Source organism: Hyperoodon ampullatus (genome assembly GCF_949752795.1).
Source record: "Hyperoodon ampullatus genome assembly, chromosome: 5".
Taxonomy (NCBI): domain Eukaryota; kingdom Metazoa; phylum Chordata; class Mammalia; order Artiodactyla; family Ziphiidae; genus Hyperoodon; species Hyperoodon ampullatus.
The window spans coordinates 86,552,048-86,558,652 of NC_136918.1; positions in this window are offsets into that span (position 1 = coordinate 86,552,048).

Sequence of the window (6,605 nt, forward strand, 5' to 3'; positions counted from 1 at the left end):
AAATTGAACCTGAGAAAGAGATTCCCGTACAAGTGACCTGCTGAGGGAGTGCTGCTTAGGGGAAACTTATAAGGGAAGCAGGAAAGGAGAGGCAAAGTAGACACTCATGTGGGTGCAGCTGAAGTTCATCCTGATCCCACAGGGAGCTCTAGAGCATGAATGTCATCACAGGCACACATGATGACATTCACCTTGAGGCAAGAGGATTGGTCTTTGATACCCTCGTATTGGCTTGGGACCACCGGGCGTGGGGTGGTGGGAGAGCACAGGCACAGAATGCTTAACCTTCCAGGCATTGCCACATGTGGCAGCTCTTTTTGGTTGAGGGCAAGTTTCAGTACAAGTGTGCTGCTGTGCATCTTAGCGGTCAACACTCAGTTGGAGGCAGTGAACCGGCCTGGTAAATGGACTATGGGCAGTTCACCAACAGGATCAACTACAGGTAATATTTTTATTTGTGTTCTTTTCTCTTTTTTCCTAAGCTGTCACCATTTCCTTCAGTTGCATATTCTAACTCCAGAACATTTTTGGTAGTTGTCATTAATATAATTGTTCAAAATAAAACTGGATTTGATCCCGGGTTCCAGCACCAAAAAGAAAAAAACAAAAACAACCGGATTCTAGTCTTCAAACATCTTTTTATTTAGCATCCGGGTTCACCGTTAACTAATACTTTAAAAAAGCAAAATAAAAAGGTTAAATTACTTTTCAGAAAAGTTACCAAAAGTCTTCACTCTGCGTAAGGCATATTGTTGGGTAGATAAGGGAAAAAGCTTTGAGCAAGATAGAGTGGATTTTTTGTTGTTGTTGTTGTTGTTGCACCTTGCAGCTTGTGGGATCCCTGACCAGGTATTGAACCTAGGCCTTTGGCAGTGAGAACACCAAGTCCTAACCACTGGACTGCCAAGGAATTCCCAAAATAGAAGTGAATTTAAATTCTGGCTCTAATATTCACTAGCTGTATGATTGTGTGTAAGTTTCTTCTATGTGCCCCATCTGCTTCTTTATCTGGAAAAAAGAGGAATAGTAATCCCTTCTTAGAATTGTTGTGAGGTTTAAAGAAAACATGGTAGAGTTCTAATTGTATTTCTGGTGATAGGGTGGGCCACTTACTTGGACCAACTTTCCCACTAAGAATAACTACAAATGCTTTATAAAATATTTTTTCAAAAATCTTCTGTAAATTATCAGAGAGCTGACAAGATAGTAAGAATTATCAGGCCAGTATCTAAGGAACCTAGAAACATGGGTGAAGTAATGAAGACGCTTTTGCTTTGAATCTGGCCAAACACTAAGTTTTAGTTTACAAGGCCTGGTGAAGAGAATGACAGAAGATAAAGTCCCAATGTGGAGAGTCTAATGGGAAACCACCTTCTCATAAAGCTGGGCATGAACTTGAAGAGAGCCCATCCCATGCTCTCACCTGTAAGAGATTAGAAGGTGAGTTGGGGAACGCATACTTGAAATTTTGTTATTATAGACCAACCATTACACTGCTTTGCAGACCATATTCACACTACCTAGGTGGTCCAAACAAATTTCAATGTGAATTTAGTTTAAAACCATCCTGCAAGTCCTTTTTATATAGAAAATTCCAAGCTAATAAATATAGAAGAAATGATGAAATTGGATATCACAAGTATGAAATAATGGATCTAGACTTGTGCTCTCCAGTACAGTAAGCACACCCACAATTTGCTAAATTTAAATCAATTAAAATTAAAATTCAGTTCCTTAGTCACACTACCACACTTCAAGTGCTCTATTGACTCTAGTGGCTGCCATATTAACAGCACAGATGTAGAATACTTCCATCAACTTAAAGTTCTATTGGGCAGCCCTAATCAAGACAATGATCATCAGTGGCTGCTATTTCACTACTGAGTGAAATATGAGGATGTTAAGGTAGATGGATTGGCTGACAACATCTAAATCCACCATCAGTTTTAACACACACACACACTCAAACACATACATTCATTGTGACAAATTTTAAAGACCTTCACAAATTTCCAGAACTCCCTTAAGGATGATGCTACCGTCACTGAGAAACCCTGATCTTTGTCTTGGCTCACGGCTACCTGGAATAAAAACTATATATCTCCCAATTTCTTTGCAGATAGGTGTGGCCTTGTAACTAATAACTGGCCAATTTTATGTTAATAGAAATGTTCTAAAAGGGAAGGACAGGGGCTTCCCTGGTGGCGCAGTGGTTGAGAGTCCGCCTGCCGATGCAGGGGACACGGGTTCGTGCCCCGGTCCAGGAGGATCCCGCATGCTGCGGAGTGTCTGGGCCCGTGAGCCATGGCCACTGACCCTGTGCGTCCGGAGCCTGTGCTCCGCAACGGGAGAGGCCATAACAGTGAGAGGCCCGCGTATCGCAAAAAAAAAAAAAAAAAAGGGAAGGACATATTCTTCTTGTTTCTGATGGTTGGGATATGTTATGCAGGCCTAAATGGCAGGAGCTGCAGCTGTGTTGGATGAAAGACATATGTTGAGGATGAAGAACAAATCTGAGTACCTGAAGTACTGAGTAAAGTACTGGAATGCTTACATTTATGTGAAAGAAATAAACTTTAACCTTATTTTAACCACTTTGTTTTGGATTTCTGTCACTCATGCTGAACCTAACCCTAACTAAGACAGGTAGATATTTTTATCATCTCTATTTTACAGATGGGAAAACAGAGGCTAACTTGACTGCCCAAGGTCATACAGCTAGTAAGTAACAGACTTGGGATTTGAAATTGGACCATCTAATTTAAGAGCTTATGCTCTTACTGACCATGATATTTTATCCCTGCTACTAGATAAAGGGGAAAGAGACTACTGGAACAGGAGCAACTGATGATATATATATATTTTTTACATTTTATTTATTTACTTATTAATTTATTTTTGGCTGCATTGGGTCTTTGTTGCTGTGCACGGGCTTTCTCTAGTTGCGGCGAGCGGGGGCTACTCTTCGTTGTGGTGTGCGGGCTTCTCATTGCAGTGGCTTCTCTTCTTGCAGAGCACAGGCTCTAGGTGCGTGTGCTTCAGTAGTTGTGGCACGTGGGCTCAGTAGTTATGGCTCGTGAGCTCTAGAACACAGGCTCAGTAGTTGCGGCGCGTGGGCTTAGTTGCTCCGCGGCATGTGTGATCTTCCCCGATCAGGGCTCAAACCCATGTCCCCTGCATTGGCAGGCGGATTCTTAACCACTGTGCCACCAGGGAAGTCCCAACTGATGATATTTTAAGTATGAGATAATTGTTGGAACAAATTTCTCAGGAGATGATGGGGACAGTAATGAGAATTGCTCATGTTTCAAAGCTTAGAAAGAAATTACACTTACCTTTAGTTTAACATATTATGTAGCTGTAATTCAGGAATTCTTTTCCAAAAGAGCAAGCCCATCCTTTTGGCTTCTGTTATGTTTATGAAGTAAGTTATTTTAATGATGTATAATTTTAAAATCTTCACTTCATAACATTTAAATGGATATTGCTTATACTTCAACCCAATTTGCTGTAAAATCAAGGTGCATGTTTCCCCTTCTGCTCAATATACAGACTCAATAGCCTGTGTTTCTGTTTACAAAGTTTCTAGGGATTAATTTAAGTTTCTCATGAACATACATTTTGAGGACAATGTATAGTGACTCTTGCTATGACATAGGCCCTTTCTTTATGGGCAAAGAATTGTTAACTAAGAATCTAATGAATGGAGGGTTCAAATAAGTTAGTCACTGAATTTGGGTTAAAATACAGGCAGTGTGGCACATGCAAAATTCCCTTTGGGAAGCCCAAAAAGACACCTCAAAGACACAAAGCAGCTGCAGAGGTGCATTGTGTTATTTCTTAGTTGAGCAAATCTATAAATACCAGAGATTTATTTAATTATGTTTATCACAGAACTACTGCTTACCTCGCGGTAGTTTAATCTAAGTAATACCAAGAGGTGCTGCTACAAGAAAGAAATATATTTGAAATGGTTCTTGTCGGTTCATTCTATTTAATTTTTAATTTTAACTATTTGACTAGGTAAGTCACATGATTCAAATGTGAAGAAATATGTTTTATTATTTTTGAATTAGTCACTTCCTGAAGAGTTTTGATTTGATGATGAATTTCTATATGGAATCAGGCCAACATTGGTCCTTTCAGAAGTATTCAGTAAGCACTGACATTTTAACAAGCACTAAAAGAGTCCGGCTTTTCACTTGTAGGGGTTGTTAAACTTTCTGGTTTGAAGACTGCCTTCATGATCTGGCCATATCTTCTTATTGCCTGCACTTTTCTGAACTTAATATTTTTCTTTAGAAATGGCTCAAAAAAAATTTTTTTTACTAGTTTGGCCTCCTCCCTAAGCAAATGCTTGAAATCTTGGATATGAAGTCCATTTTCATATGTACATATGAAAATGTACATATTTCATAAGTACATTTTCATGAAGTACATTTTAATGTACAGAGGCAAAAATGTACGTTTTTGCCTCTGTACATTAAAATGTACACTATACATCTGTCTCTCCCCCAAAACTACCTCATGGGCACAGAGTTGTGCTGTGCAATCCCCCATCAAGGAAAGACTTGTTGGTCAGCTGCCAGGAGTGTGGTCAGCAGACAGCTGCCAGCTGTCAGCTCCTTCTAGGCTAGGTCTGCAGATGCCACCTCACCTGAGGTCACATCCTCACAGGGCAGCCTGAACCGGGATTCTGTGAGGTGAGGGAGAGAGAGAGAGAGAGGCACTGGGGTATTAAGGCCTGGCCGTCTCAGTCTGATGCATGTCAACTCTGATCTGCAATATTTCCTCCAGCGCTTCCCCACTGGAGTGGCTAAGGCTTTGCCAAACCTGCTTTGTATTTTGATTTCCTCTCTGCCCAATCCCGCTTCACCCCTTTCCTTTCTTGTGTTGATTCCAAATAAGCAACTTGTACCTCCATCTCTATCTCAGCATCTGTTTCCAAAGAACCCAACCTACAATACCATGCTTGAGAAAATACTGTCCTAAATCATATTTTTAGGACAAGTGTCAAAAGGTCTTTATAAAGACTGAAATAAAGCATGCAATTTAAAAATAAATGCCATGGAGTTCCCTGGTGGCGCAGTGGTTAAGAATCCGCCTGCCAATGCAGGGAACACTGGTTCGAGTCCTGGTGCAGGAAGATCCCACATGCTGGAGCAACTAAGCCCGTGCACCACAACTACTGAGCCTGCACTCTAGAGCCTGCAAGCCACAGTTACTGAAGCCCCGTGCACCTAGAGCCCGTGCTCCACAACAAGAGAAGCCACCACAATGAGAAGCCCGTGCACTGCAACGAAGAGTAGCCCCCACTCGCTGCAACTACAGAAAGCCTGCGCATAGCAACGAAGACTCAACGCAGACATAAATAAATAAATAAATAAATAAATAAATAAATAAAAATAAAGGCCATGAATATGATTTTATGTGATTGAAAGTAACGTGGCTTTTATACAAGATGTCTAAAACTCAGTGCTATTTTAAGTCATCTAGTAAATGCTAGATGTACTACTTGGAAGTTATAAAAGTATACGAGCTGTTCAGATGATGGTTGAAAATCAAACTAAAAAATTATTGTAATGGATTAAAGAAAAAGGAATTTTAAATCCCAGGACAAATGCTGTTTTTTAAAAATGAGACTAAATTATATTCTTCTATCATTTTATTTACAAATTAAGCCTGTGTATGAAAAAATTCAAATATATCACAGAATTTTGATTCCTTTCTGAAATCTCCTGCATACAAAGAAATAAGCAGAAGAGAAACTGCTAGTCCATGCAGTAAATACCTGAAACCACTGTAACAGAATCCTGTTTGAAATCCATAGGTATAACAATTATTATTGCTCAAATTTCGTGATTTAGGAAAACTTTGTCTTACTGCCAGACAATTCTGAATCTAAATGAGTCAGAATACACATGAATCAGTAGAGCATTCTTTAAGGCCAACAGGGGATGTCTTAAAGGATAAATGGTTCAGTAAAATCTTAAAATACTGAGATTGTGGTAAAACTGTTAGCATTCAGAGAACACTTATTTAAGTCTCCTGGGTTACCTTTTATATCTAAGCATTGAATAAAGACACTTATGTCCTAAAACTTGCCCCATAGTAAGAATTATGTGGGATATTTATTAAATTGACTCCTATACCTTTTCCCTAGAATGGATTCCAATTCAGTTGGTTTGGTGCAGGGCCTAGGAATCTGTATCATTAACACAGTCCCATATTTCCTATATTCAGACAAGTTTGAGAAACAGCTCATTAAGACATCTATATTTAAAACATCAAAGCTGCTTTTAACAGTCATCCACTGCTGCTTTAAGGGCTGTGATGTGTATTCAGGGACACCTGAATACGTATTTGCATGCGACTGGCTATAGCACTGTTAACAAGCCAACAGTGTCTGCATTCTATGACTGTGTGGTCTGGTTAGCTTCATTCTGTTCCAAGAACGTACTTTCCCCAAATCCTGGTCAGCTGTCTGGCAAAGTAAGTTACTTGTTGCAAACAGAACTGAGAGCTCCTGGATTGAAAAATTCAAATCTATCACCACTGCTAGAAAAGTGCACATTTAAAAATCAAACAAACAAAAATGTGATCAT